The sequence below is a fragment of the Myotis nattereri genome, assembly GCF_964212035.1.
Source record: "Myotis nattereri genome assembly, chromosome: 7".
Classification (NCBI taxonomy): Eukaryota; Metazoa; Chordata; class Mammalia; order Chiroptera; family Vespertilionidae; genus Myotis; species Myotis nattereri.
The window spans coordinates 62153537-62168817 of NC_138082.1; positions in this window are offsets into that span (position 1 = coordinate 62153537).

Genomic DNA, 15281 nt, shown 5'->3' on the forward strand with positions numbered 1-15281 from the left:
TGAGGAATGGAGACACGTTTTGAACGGAAAAAAGTGAGCTGTTCTAAAGCTGGTTATTTCTGAATGGGTAAAAAGTTTTGTGAAAGTTATAGAAAGGTTTGTAAAGAGAAATGTTAAAAGGAAATTATATAAGTGAAACAGGCCAGTAAACCAGGATAAATGGAATAGGGAAATAGACAGTTCCTGACCTAATAGCAGTATGCAGCCATCTAGTAAATCCTATCTTCCCTAAACCAAGGACACTTAAGAGTAAATGGTTTTGACACCTCCGCCCCAACCAGAGAGTGAATAGCTTTAATCACCCTACTCTGGGGGACATAACAGAAATCCAATTAGTGCCATTTGCCAGCCACACCCAAGGACAGACAAGTTAAGAGAATAAACCTCATTTTGGCACATCAGCATAAAGCTGATCAATATTCTATTGGGATCCTCCCCTAAGATATCCCCTAAATGCCCAGACTTTAAAACCCTCAAACACAACCCAGCCAGTGTTGCTTGGTGGTTGAGCATTAACCCATGAACCAAGAGGTCACCGGTTCAATTTCCTGTTAGGGCACATGCACATGTTGTGGGCTCAATCTCCAGTAGGGGGCATGTGCCCTGCCTGGGAATCAAACCCGGTGACCTCTTTGTTCATGGGTCATGTTCAACCACTGAGCAACACTGGCCGGGCCCAACTGAATCTAAAACTGTTTTAAAATATCTCTACATATAAAAGCCTAAGGGACCGAACGACTGAATGGCTGGTCACTATCATGTGCACTGACCACTAGGAGGCAGATGCTCAGTGCAGGAGTTGTCCCCTGGTGGTCAGTGTGCTCCCACAGCCAACCTCCCGTGGCCAGCCAAATTCTGTGGTCCCTCCCTCTGGCCGGCCCCGATCAACCCTGATCGGGACTGGGCGAGACAGCCAGGCCGAGGGCCTCACCCGTGCACGAATTCGTGCACCAGGCCTCTAGTAATTAACAATCAAGAATGTAACATTTAAATTAGAATGTGCTTCTTTATTTTTATTTTTCTCTTTTCCCTGAGAGTTGTTTTTATGTAAAATTCTATGGGTCCAACAGGAAAAAATGATTGAAAGATTAACTAAGTAAGCTGTCAGCCCAACTAAGGAATAACTGTGTGGAGAGGATTCAAGCATCTGGTTGACAGTTGGACTAGATGAACTCTGAATTTTGCAACACCAAAGTGACTAATATAAGGGGGTTTGGGGAAAGTAGAATGGAAAGTTTGGTTTCAACCTTGTTTTTCTATCTTGGGTCCCAAGTTGTGGGTATGTAAGCGTGTCAGGGGAAGCTTAAGGGAGCAGTGTTTCGTCAAAGAAGCGTGCCAAGCTCAGGAATCTTTTCTTCCTCTCTTCTCCTTCCTCTTTTCTCTTTTCCTCTTCCTCTTTTCTTTACTTTGACATCGAATGAATAACTTCTCTCAACTTTCTGAGCCTCCTCTTTCTTGAATTCCCATATAAAATGACTTGGGCTCACTTTCCAAATAATAAGAGAGAGTTCACTGCCAGACATACAAATCTGTCTTCTCTTTTCCAATCAGTCTGAAAATAATGTCTTCCTAAAGACAGTGACTAGTTTTGTCTACGCCATTTTACAATGTCATACAAAGATTCACATGCAAATAGGACTTATCCACATTGTAGCTTATGTCAGAATTTATTTCTGCTTTCTAAGTTCTGTATTTTGTTTATTCACTCATCTAACTACAATTTTTTTGAATGATATACCTGTAGCCCATAATTCTACTTTTGCCCACCCCTATATTCAAAGGCTACTCCTGTGTAAAATGTACTACTTTCATTGCTATGGTAACCACTCTTCCCACAATAGCCAGATGTTCGTTTGGTGGAGACAGTGGGCATAATTGCAGAAACATTGGGCTTGATAGTACTTATGTTCTGTGCCCAATAACCAAAATACATTGCTTTTCACTGATACACAGGGGTTGCCGCAAATCAAGAAACAGCAGAAGAGAGCCAGGAATTCTTTGCTTCTCCAACCTCCTCACCATCCAAACCTCCTCACCCAACTCCCTACTTCTGGTTGGCTTGGTTTTGAGACCACACTGTAAATTAGCTGCAGAAGAGACCAGGGACATGGCTTCCAATGCTCTTTCCCTGCGCCATGTGAGCTCCCCTGAACCTCACATTATCATCATGTGTTTTCAGTAAGGATCTCCAGGGATGGGCAAACTTTTTGACTCGAGGGCCACAATGGGTTCTTAAACTGGACCGGAGGGCCAGAACAAAAGCATGGATGGAGTGTTTGTGTGAACTAATATAAATTCAAAGTAAACATCATTACATAAAAGGATATGGTCTTTTTTTTTTTTAGTTTTATTCATTTCAAACGGGACGGATCCGGCCCGCGGGCCATAGTTTGTCCACGGCTGATTCTAGCCACACGGGGGCAGGACCCCACACTATATAGAATGACATAGAGAATGATTTTTTTTCTTGCATGAGATAACTTTCATTTGTTATCACAGTTGTCAAAGCAGATGAAAATAAAGCTGTTGCTGAGTCACAGACACCTCAATGGCACACCCTCTCTTCTACATGGTCCAGATGTAACTTCTCCAAAGATTTCTTGGAAAACTGACTTCTTTGTGTCTCCCAGGAACATTATTTTGGTCTCAGGCCAGAAAAGCATAGTTTAGCTCTAATTTAAGTTAGTATTTATTGAACTCTTTTTTAAAAATGTATTTTATTGATTTTTTACAGAGAGGAAGGCAGAGGGAGAGTTAGAAACATCAATGAGAGAGAAACATCGATCAGCTGCCTCCTGCACACCCACTACTGGGGATGTGCTCGCAACCAAGTACATGGCCTTGACCGGAATTGAACCTGGGACCCTTAGCTCTATCCACTGAGCCAAACCAGTTAGGGCTTTATTGAACTCTTTTTCCTTATTATTTTCTTCTGGGATTCTCTACATGTCCATTTCTAATGTCTTTGTCATAATAGTGTGCTCCAAGAAGTTTCAGACAATAGAAATCAATCCAAAAATTAATAGTACATAAAAGATATTTACTTTTCCAAGAAGTGAAGCAAATTAGTATGAAATATGAGATAGTGCCATTTTTTTCCCCCTCAACTTTATGTCTCCAACATTGCAAGGAACTTCCCCTGTAATCAAATTCTCTTCTTTCTTCCAAAAAGAAGCTTATTACAAAGAGCCTGGTTAACTGCCTCGGGGAGTTGATGGAAGTCCCATCTCTTTGAGTCATGGCGCGTAACTCAGTGGGAGTCACTTCCACACAGAGCCTTAGTGACGATGATCTCACTGTTTCATACCTCATGTCTGCACTTTGGTTTACGTAGGAAGGTTGCTTTCCCTGATGAACAAAGTCCTGTCTGAGACAAAGTTGATCTTGCATTTTTATATGCCACCCCTCCCAGTTAGACATGAATCACACTCTTCACATTTAGGCCTGTGGTACTAATAGCTCAACCAGTGAATGATGCTCCCACTCCAGACTGTTACTGGCATTTGTTATTTGACGTCTATGATATAACCAGTAGTGAGTGCACTTTAAGTGAAACCCTCAGTCAGCAGTACAACATCCTGGGAGGAGACTGGACCACTACCTCAAGCATATGGGTTCTGTTGCTCTTCTGCCTCCCAGACAGTGGCAAGGAGATACTATGATCCCAGGGATGAAAAAGGATGAGCTCCCCTAAAGTAACTATCTCACTGGAATACCTAGGTAACACCAACATTCATCTGTAGTTCACTTTGGGACTTTGATGAGGTATAAACTGTTCGTCCTTCATAGAGATGCTACAAGGCCTTATTAAAAAATGTTTAGAAGAGGGAAGGCAGGGGAGGGTGAAAGGAGGGTAAGAGATCAACCAAAGGAATTGTATGCATGTATATAAGCATCACCAAAGGACACAGACACCAGGGGGTAAGGGCATGTGCTGAGGGATGGCAATGGCCAGAGAGAGGTCAATGGGGGAAAAAGGAGACATATGTAATACTTTAAACAATAAAAAATTTGTCCTAGCTGGTTTGGCTCAGTGGATAGAACATCAGCCTGCAGACTAAAGGGTCCCAGGTTCAAATCCAGCCAAGGGCACATACCTTGGTTGCAAACAGGATCCCTAGTGGGGGACATGTGGGAGGCAGCCTATCAATGATTCTCAGCATTGATGTTTCTCTCTCTCTCTCCCTCTCCCTTCCTCTCTGAAATCAATAAAAATATATTTTAAAAAGATAAAGAATTAGAAAAAAAGTTTGGATTCCCCATGATGCCCTCGCCTGTAAGGATCATTTGGTTGGAGCTTTTGTCCCCACACATTGAAGGGTCGCGGGTTCCATTCTCAGTCAGGGCACATATCTAGGTTGTGGGCTCCATCCCCTGTTGCTAGGGTCCAACCCCAGCAGGTCCAGGGGTTCCCAAAGGTGTAGACAGAGTCAGCGAAGAAGGAATGACACGGAGACAGTGTTCAGTTGATCAGCAGCCTAGCCAGGATCTCTAGCCAGGATCTCCAGCCAAGTTCTGGTCAGGATCTCCAACGAAGTTCTGTTCAGGATCTCCAGCGAAGTACTGGTTAGGATCTCCAGCCAGGTTCTGTGTCCATGTTCTCTTGCTAGGTTCTCCAGCCAGGTTCTGTCCAGGTTCTCCAGCCAGGTTCTGTAGCCATGTTCTGTCTCTAGGTTCTGTCTCTAGGTTCTGTCTCCAGTTTCTGTCCAGGATCTTTTGCCATGTTCTCTCCAGCAAAGTTCTTCTGTGTCTAGGTTCTGGGTGTATGTTCTGTGTGTAGGTTCTGTGTGTAGGTTCTGTGTCCTGTTGTCTTGTTACATCTGTATTTATACCAGTTGATTCCAATCCTATCAATCTCTATTCCAAAGGTTAGGGCATTTCTTATCTCCATTCCAGGGAGTAAAGATTATGTAGCTTAAGCATGATTGTTCGTAGTTAAAGTGATTAATTACCCACCTGGCACTTAGTCAAGGGGTATTATTCCCTCCCTAACTTTAGGGGGAAATCCCTACCTGGGGAAACAACCTTTCTCAGAGAGGTGACCTTGGTTAAAACACATAGCGCCAAGAAGGTGAGCAAACATATTAAGAATAGTATGCCATATATGCCAGGTCCCTTGAAACAGCAAGGATGGACCGGCTCCTGGCACCCTGTCAGGGTGCATGCAGGAGGCAATCAATCGATATTGCTCTCTCACATCAGTGTTTTTTTTTCTTTCTTTCTCCCCTTCTCTCTCTCTAAAAAAAAAATAATTAAAAACAAAAAGTTTGGATCCCCCACGAAGTCCTACTACACTCAAGCTTATCTGGAGATTCGGGTAAGAATAGGGTTGATGAGCTTCATTATTTATAAAATCAAGAGTGTTGATAAAAAAGTAAAGCTTTGAAAGCTTTAAGTTGTAGGCCTGCTCATAGTCATCATTAACCAGCTTTAACTTGGAGTGCACATCAGATGAAATGTCAGTCTGGCTGTAAATTTAAGCACCATGGACTCTCACTGCGTAAATGCTGTTTCCTTCATGTCATTAGTAAATGTACCTGTAAGGTGCAAAGACTTTAAAGTTAATTCTTTAGAAATCTATAAATGGCTTAGGAGAAAAGTGAGATACCTGAAATTTTAAGCCCAATTTTATGTAGCTGTGGATATTTCTGGGAAGAGTATACCTCACTCTTAACAGAGCTTCAAAGATGTATGCTACTCCCTCACTCTCTAAATGATTTGAAATGACTATATTATGATGTATATAGTTCCCAATTATTCAATCAATCAATTTTCATTCATTTATTCATGAATAAATATAGGTTAAGTGACTGCCTAAGAATGGTACTACATTTGACATTTAGGGAGAGACAAAGAAACAGTACAACTCTTGATTTGGAAAAGATTCCCATTTTCTTGGGATGAATTCCACAATAGTATTAAAAAAAAATTAGCAATGCAAGGCTATAAATGTGCCTAGTACGTGGTATGGACAACATGCTAAAACAATTCAGAGTGGGGAAGGATCACTGCTTCTGAGGTTGTTGGACAAGGAGCTTAAGTTGAGCCTGGGGCTGCATCAGCAAAGCCTGACGCTGGTGTTCACCAGTATGCCCTGGGCGTTCATACCCCATATTAAATAATGACATACTTTTGTGCCAATTGGTTGCAGTCTTTCCCTACACCCACTGCAGTGCCTCCACTGCCCTGGCCATACCTGCTCCTCCACCAGGAATTCCCAACACTCACCAACACCCTTCTCCCCCCGCCCCTCCCACACACACACCCCACCACCACTATCCCAGGATCCAGTTACTGTAGGATTAATGACTGGCCCAAGAAGGATTCCCTAGGACATCCATCCAGCACTCTTGGCTAGAGCCTCCCTGATGATTCAGTGCCTGTACTGATCAGCTCATATTTTAGATATCACCACTGCATTTAAAGCATGATATGTGTTTGTTGGAAGTTCACTTGTACAACTGTAGGATGGAAATAATAGCAAGGAGAGGAAAAACATCTCAGAAAATGAAAATGATGAGGGTGAGAAGGAGCCCAGTTTGTTGATAAGATTATTCTGCACAATGGAATACTATCTATAATAATAAAAGGGTAATATGTTGATTAGACCAGACGTCATTCCTGATGAAGCTGGGACTGGAGGGAAGCCAGCCCGGGTCCATGTGCCTGTGGGCGGCCCGGGGGAAGCCAGCCCGGGTCCCAGGTGCCTGCTGGTGGCCAGAAGAGGGAAGCCCTGGTCTCAGGTACCCGAGGGAAGCCAGTGTCAGCAGCCGGGGGAAGGAGGGACTACTCTTGCACAAATTTTCGTGCTTCAGGCCTCAAGTGCTGCTATAAAAAAGAAGGAACTTTTACCATTTGCAACAGCATGGATGGAACTGGAGAGCATTATGCTACGCAAAATCAACCAGTGACCTCACTCATATGTGGGATATAATGATCAACATAAACTGATGAACAAAAATGGATCCAGAGAAACCAAGATGGCGGCATAGATAAGCACTGGAAATTGCTGCCTTGCACAACCACTTCAAAAATACAACTAAAAGACAAAACGAACATCATCCAGAACAATAGGAAGGTTGGCTGAGTGGAAATTCTACAACTAGAAGGAAAGAGAAAAGCACACTGAGACTCAGAGGAGGTGCGGAAGTCAGGTGCAGAGGTACGCAGGCACACATGGAAAGGGCTGGCAACTGCGGACACCATTGTCTTTTTCAATTGGGAGGGGATCTCAAGCTCCTAACTGCTCTGAGCTCCAGTTCTGGGCAAGTCTCTGGGGACCCAGACTCATACGGGAGAAACTGGACTGTCTGGCATTGGTCGGAACTCGAGGGCAGCTTTCTCTCAGAGGTGCTTGCAGCAATTACCGAGACACTGAAACGCGGGGCCTCTTAGGGTAGGACTGAGGAGCAGCCATAGCTGCTTGCTCCGCCCTGTTGATCCCCCGAGACCCTGCCCCACCCAAGCTGTGTGCAGAGACTTTTGCATATGAAAGGCCTGGGCCTTTGCAATATGAAAATTACCTAACAAACTGCAGCTGGGTCAGAGAGACCCAGAACTTCCAAAAGAAGGCCCAAGTCCCCACAGCAGCTTGCTTCACAGCTGGGCCTCATCTGCGCACCTCCAAACCCCAAACAAGGAAGAGGAATCTGAAGATCTCTCCATAGCTCCTGCTAGGTAGCCTCAGGCAGAGGCTAAATTAGCACCTCCTTAGAGATCCAAGAGCCAGCGTACCCAGTGGTCAGAGAGGGACCATCCAGACTACAATTCCTCAGATCCATAAGAGACACACTCAGCGGGCAGACTCAGTGAGTACCAAAGCCCCACTGAAGCAAGTCTTGCCCCAGAAGGGTGTCTCTAGTACAGAAGTTCTCCCACTGTAGACACAGCTGATTCTCACAGCCAATTGGCCTGGAGGTCAATTCTTCCCAGTGATACCTACAACAATCAAGGCTTAACTACAACAAGACTGTGCACACACCCACAAAGGGGTGCACCAAGAGTGTCCACCTCAGGAAACTGGGGAGGCTGAGCCACTGGGCCCTGACACAGAAAGCCACTCTATCAACACAGGGAAGCATAAAAAAATGCGGAGACAAAGAAACAGGTCACAAATCACAGAAATGGAGGAAAGCAAACTACTGGATATAGAGTTCAAAACCACGGTTATAAGGTTTTTCAAGAATTTTCTAGAAACCGCCAATAAATTTAGCGAGACGCTCGATAAATCTAGTGAGACCCTCAAGGTTATGAAAAAGGACCAACTAGAAATTAAGCATACACTGACTGAAATAAAGAATATTATACAGAGTTCCAACAGCAGACTAGAGGATCACAAGAATCAAGTCAAAGATTTGAAATATGAAGAAGTAAAAAACACCCAACTGGAAAAGCCAAATGGAATAGGAAGAGAGAGAGGGGGAGAAAAAGAGAGGAAGAGAGTGAAAGAATATGAATGAATCTTGGACTTATTATTTGGCTGACTTATTTTTACTTGTTCTGTCAAATTCTAGACTAGCAATGTAGCAAGCCTTGGCAGTCTAAAAACCCTCCCTAGCACGCACTGCGCAATTCCAGGGAACACCAGGGGCGTTGTACAGTGCACATCAGTGTGGTTATGTTATGGGGGAGGGTGCCTTCTGTGTCCCCACCTGTTTCTGGTGGAAGTGGAGCTCTTGGGGTGCCGCAAGAACAGGAATTTCCTCAGGCCCCCATGGGAGAATGAGGTTTCATGGGAAGCTTTATCAATGATGCAATATCAAGGGAGTTCCCTTCCAATGTCCCATCTCTGTCTCACCATGGAAAAAATCCAGCTGGCACAGCTGGCCTGATTCAGTGGTTGAGCATCAATCTATGAGCCAGGAGGTCACGGATTGATTCCTGGTTGGGCACATGCCCAGGTTGTGGGCTTGATCCCCATTGGGGGCATGCAGAAGGCGGCTGATCAATGATTCTCTCTCCCTCTCCCTTCCTCTCTGAAATCAATAAAAATATATTTTAAAAAAGAAAAGTACAGCTGTGTTTTCAGCAGGTCCAAGATCAAAGCCATTTCCCAGAGTCTTCACTCCATATTAAAGCACAGTCCAGGCTAGCATCTGGCTAGCTTAGCTTGTGTTCCCAGCTGCAGTGCATTGTGTCACATGGTGGGCTAGCAGGCGTCACAGAGAAAGCAAGCAAGTGCAGGGAAGCAGGAACAGAGCAAGATGAACAAGAGAGTGAGAACTCTTTGTCTTGGGGTTATAACTAGGAGCTTAACCAATTAAGCCTTCAGGATTTCACATGCTTGCATTGCTCTGCCCCCTAGCCACTGATCTATGTTCCCAAGTTAGACTGAGAAGCAAGCACCTTTCCTACAGCATCCCAGTTTTCCCTCTTTGATCCATTTCCCAGTGATTTGCAGGGGATGGACCAGTGGTTCCCTGGGGAGTGTGAAGTTGCAGCTTCCTGGTGAAGCTGCCCAGATGACCATGCTTATGAATCTGGCTTCCCCTTTGCTTTCTTCCTATTATTAATATCAACTAGCTAGTAATGATGGTAACAGTTATATGCAATTGCTTTGGTGATGCCATGAGATTTTAACTTTTATTTAAATTATCTAGTTATTGTCTCCTATTTCAAATCACTCCCAAAACTCAACTCTTCTCATTAAAGCTTAAGACCAGAAGACAATATTCAGTAATATTATTTTACTTTGAATTTACTATTCAAAAACCATTTTTTATGTACATTAGCTCATTTAATACTCACAAATACCTTATCATTATTAAGTAAACATCACTATCTTCATTTTATATTTGAGGAAACTCAGAAACTGAGCTTCAGAAAGTTAAAGGGAAGTATGATCAGAACTCACATTTTTGTGTGTGCACCTATTATGTGCCAGACCCCATTACATATGCCCAGGTTTGTAGGGGTCAGAGCAGACTTAACCCGGCTGTCCCGGTCATCTTAAGGTGTTGCAATATCCAAGCCAAGCCAACCTACCAGCCGTTGTTCACCCACCTGAGACAACTTTGCTTTGAGTATTGGTACCAAAATTAGAGTTTTTATTCTTCAAATGGTTGGAAAACAGCTGAGGTCATCCTCCTAAAAGCCAATAATGTTTCCAGTCCAATTCATAAAGTCACTAAGTAATAAGATCTGAAGGGCACTTTTTCTGCTTTATTTTTATTGGGAATGGGCCCTGTTTTTATTTATAATTTCTCTGGAGGAGTTGAAGCACTGAGAGAGACAAATTACCCTTGGCTTGATGTATCCAATATCATCAGGCTGCCCCATGCAGATATTATGTTATTAAAATGAGCACTGCCATATGAGATCATTCTATCTTGTTACATTGTACCCAGGGCAAGCTATTTAAAATAAACTGAAATAAATACTTAATGAAAGAGAAAAGAATATTCCTTTCAAGTTTCCCAGATATACTTGTTTTGTTCTTTTTTTTTTTTACTGGCTTCTCCTTGTTTCCTCTTTCTACCTTTTTTACATCATTTTGACCCAATTCACCCTCATGGTTCATTCCGCCCTTCCCATTTCAGAGTTGCTGTAATGGTAGCCTGGCTGCAGACAGGGGACCATTGTTCTCTGTCGGAGATGGCGTGGAAGACAGGGTGAACTGTTGCTCTTTCTACTGAGGACACCTACAAATGTCTTGTCTTCCATCCAGGGACGCACACACCAGACTGGCAAACAGGAAGAGGGCCTCATGTTCCCTGACTGATCCAGGACAGCGAGAGCGACGCAGTACATAGTACACGTCCGTTGGAATGACCATTTCTGGCCACTCTCTGCTATTTTAGTGAACTGGTCAGTCTATAGCCTCACGGCTTAAAGTGGAGTGAAGGACCGGCACCATCAGCATCACTTAGCTACGTCTGAAATGCAGAACCTCCACCCTAAACCTATGGAATCAGGATCTGCCATGTTAACACGATCCCCAGCTGATTCATCTGGGTTTGAGAAGTCCTGGTTTACAAGATGTCTTTTCTCCACAAACACATTTTTCTCTTTCTTGTAACTGTGGCACACGGTGCAATGGAAACCAACAGAATTATATACTATACTGAGATATATCTTAGAAGGAATTATGTCCCTACATAGAACTAGGTTCCCTAAGACCAAGAGAAAACAACCTTAACTTCGAACAAAAAGTTGAGCCTTTTTGCCTGATATGTTTTTAATACTCTGAGATCAGGGAACTTCCTTGCTGCAGTGGTTTGACTCTTCTTGTAGAGAACTAATCGAATCAAGGAAATAATCACAATTCAAGCACCAGCCCAAATCTTTCTTCTTGGCAATCCCTAGAACTCCTCAAACAGACCTTCGGGTAAAGATAAATCACAAATTTTCAAATAAAAGTAGTCAAGCAAAGTAAATTTTTTTCTAAGATTCCTTGAGCCGTTCTCAGTATGTTTATGCATGTTTTTGTCACAGCTGAGCTCCCCAGAAGTTACACTGATTTATTTGGATGCTTGGCCTGATTCTTGCTCATTTGGGATTTTGGGTGCTAACACAGTGAGAATTCACTATTTTGATTTTTTCCCAATATCCCGAGGCCACATTCTCTTTAAGCATTCCGAGAAAAGAATCTCAAGGTTCTTTACGCTTTTTCTCTCCTGTGATTTTAAGTTCAAGCCAAACTATTGGGCTTATCCTATCATCGCTTATCTAAGAGACCTCTGCCAGAGCAGCATTCCATTCCTTTTCACTTTTGTTCCAATCCACCTCCTCTAACTTGACCTCTTCTGTGGGGAAAACTTTCCCTGACCTCCTGAGAGGGAGGGGGCTACTCTTTCCTTTGTGTTGTATTTCTACTGGTATTCTACCTCTTCAAACTGAATACAAGCAAAGCAGGAAAACATCAGTAATATTCTCAGATTGCCTTAACATAAGTTCCTTAATATAATATTAAGGTTTACTGCTTGATCTCTTATAGCCTCGGATATTAAGCAGCAATGTTTATTTTTGAGCTTCTAGTTCATGAGTAAAACACTTGTCCTTTTCCCAGCACTGTCAGACAGTGGCGTTATTCTCTAAATACTTTAACAAGACAGAACTTTCTGACCGACCAATTATGTTTATATGATAAATCAGTGGTTCAGACATGATTCAAGAAGATAACATACTTTATCCTTTAAATTTATTTTACTTGGATGACTTCTATTTCTAAAAGTTTGATATATCTCACAATATTTTATTCACAGATACAAACTTATTTAGACACACTAATATGAAAATGTATACATTGGGCCTGGAGTATTTGACTCCTAGTCTTGTACCTAACCACTTGTTAGAATAAGTATGTAGCGTTTACCAGGTATAGCCACTTTATTAGTAACTGCAGGTGACACAAAATAAATAAAAAATGGTCTTTGTCTTCAAAGTACTTCTCCGGGTAGGAAGACAAAGCAGAAGAAATGTATGAGAAAAAAAGGTCTCAATGTGTAAGTAACAACTACCATTTGTTGAGCACTTACCATGGTGCTTAGTCCTTGACATACATCAGTATCATTCACAACAGCTCCATTTTACAGGTGAGAAAACTGATGCTGGGAAACCTGGGTAACGTGAAATGGGAATTCAAATCCACATCTGATATCAAAACCATGCTCTTAACTATATAGTACTGCCTGCCTGATAGATAGCAAGGGATGGGGAACTTATTTTCCTTTACTTTTTAAAAAACTCTGTTGTCTACTGTTTTATTTTTTTAGCTTTATTGAGATATAATTGACATAACACTATGTAAGTTTAAGGTATACAACTTGTTGATTTCATACACTTATATATTGCAAAATTATTACCACCACAGTGTTAGCAAGCACCTCCATCACATCACATAATTGCCATTTGTTTTTGGGTGTGGGAACATTTAAGACTAATAACATTAGCAACATTCTTTTACTTTTATATATTCCAATTGCAAGCCTCTTGAAAGCTAGAATTAGGTTCCATAACTCCTTCGTATTCCCTAGGATCTTGCAGAATTCTGGGCACATTATAAATTTTCCGACTTTCCCAGGGCTGAACTGCAAACCAGATCATCAAAATTTTGGCAACAGCAGCATAAGCCTGGTATCCAAGACCCTTTCTGAAAGAAAGAGCGCTAGTATAATGGATATCAGGTTGTTTTCTCATGGTTTGCACACTCACCAAACTCTTAATTCCTACCAAGTTGTTTCATGGCCGCTGGGATTTTTCACCCCAACTTTTGTTTCAGTCCACCTCCCCTAACTCTAAGAGCCAACTCAATCGCTACTTCTTCTGTGGAGAAAACTCCATGACCTCCTGAGAGAGAGGGGCTACTCTTTCCTTTGTGTTTTGCTACTACTGGTGTGCCACCGCTTCATAGCATACATTGTACTGTATGAAGCACGTGTGTGTGTGTGTGTGTGTGTGTGTGTGTGTGTGTGTGAATTTATAGGGGAGTCTGGAAGGTTCTCATTGCCATCTGGTGGGGAAGATATGTGTAGCATATGTGCATTTCATATCATGGCAGTGTAGATTTATGTGAGATGTGCAGGGTATTTCATGTGCAACATAATATTGAGTGTGATAGGCATTCCCTACATAATGATTTTTATATTAGGAAGTGGAATAATACAGTGTTGTTGGGGTCCGGGCCTAACAGGTTCAGGGGTTCCCAAAGGTGTGGATGGAGTCGGCGAAGAATGAAGGACACGGAGGCAGCGTTCAGTCAATCATCATAGCGAGGTTCTCTAGTCTGGATCTCCAGCCAGGTCTGTCCAGGTTCTCTTGCCATGTTCTGTGTTTTATTGTCTTGTTACATCAGTATTTATACCAGTTACTTTAATCCTATCAATTTCTATTCCAAAGGTTAGGGTGTTTCTTATCTCCATTCCAGGGAGTAAAGATTATGTAGCTTAAGCGTGATTGTTCGTAGTTAAAGTGATTAACTACTCGCCTGGCACTTAGTTAAGGGGTTCTACTGATAAAAATTCTCACCTGGGGAAACAACCTTTCTCGGGGAGGTGGTCCTGTTTAAAACACACAGCGTTAAGAGGGGGAGCAAACATATGCCATATACGCCAGGTCCCTTGAAACATAAGCTGTGCAGATGTTTCTTCCCTGCAGCAACTGTGTCAAGCAGCAAGGGTGGATCAGCTTCCGGCACAGTGTAGGGTAGGAAAAAGTTTTCCTTTACCTCCTTAGGGTCCTGACTGGGTCTGAAAATTAAACTGACAAAAACATAACCTGGGTGTGTGCCCTGACTGGAAATTGAACTGGCGACCTTTCAGTGCATGGGACGACAATCTTCTTATAAAAAAATAAAAATAAGGCCCTCGCTAGGTAGGCCAGTTGGGTAGAGCATTGTCCCAATATGCCAAGGTTGCAGATTTGATCCCTGGTCAAGATACATACAAGAATCAACCAATGAATGCATATATAAGCGGAACAACAAATCAGTTTCTCTCTCTAAAAATCAATGAACAAAAATTTTAAAAATATTAAAAACATACATAAGACAGAAGAAGAAATTAGGTTGAACTAGATAACCTCCTGAGTTCATGCTCTCTGAAATTGAAAGGTAGGATGGAAGAAATTATCAAGTAGCAACAAATGGAGTTTTTATATTTCCTAACTGAACTGATGAGCACAAAAGTTCTTATCACACATCACTTACATTTTTTTCATTTAGAAAAACCACTTTAAACTGATTCTCATCAATATTCTTGATATGAAGGAATTTGACTTTTGTTAATCTGATTTTATAGACCACCTATCATTTATTATATATGAGTAGGTAGCATTATAAACGAGAGCTTATGCCTGGAAATCATTTTGATACATGTCCCTCCTGTCTTCTATTTATGAGCAGCTGTGGGGTGGTTCTGTGTGTAGGATTAAGAAATCCTGAAATTATTGAAACAAGTCAGATGTTTTTATTTTCAAAGCAAAAGATCACACCTAGTGAAGTATTTATTTACAGGCTTCACAGCAAAACAAAAGATTAAAATAAAAGAAAACTTTCAAGGGACACAGTCATAGAAACCATCTGAATGCCACAGCTTTCCCAACTCCAGGGGCCAGAGAACATTACGAAAGACACAGAAAAGTTGATCTTGTGCTTGTAAACATTTGTAGATTAAGGTTATAATGACCAATACATTACAATGAAAGTTTCAAGCTGAAGAGAGATGCCCACTTTGACTACTTGGTGTGTCAATCCACTATTTGAACACTATGTCTAGCAATATACAATACTTTTGTGAAAGATTTATTCAAAACAAAAACAAAACAACCGTGTGTGTGTGTGTGTG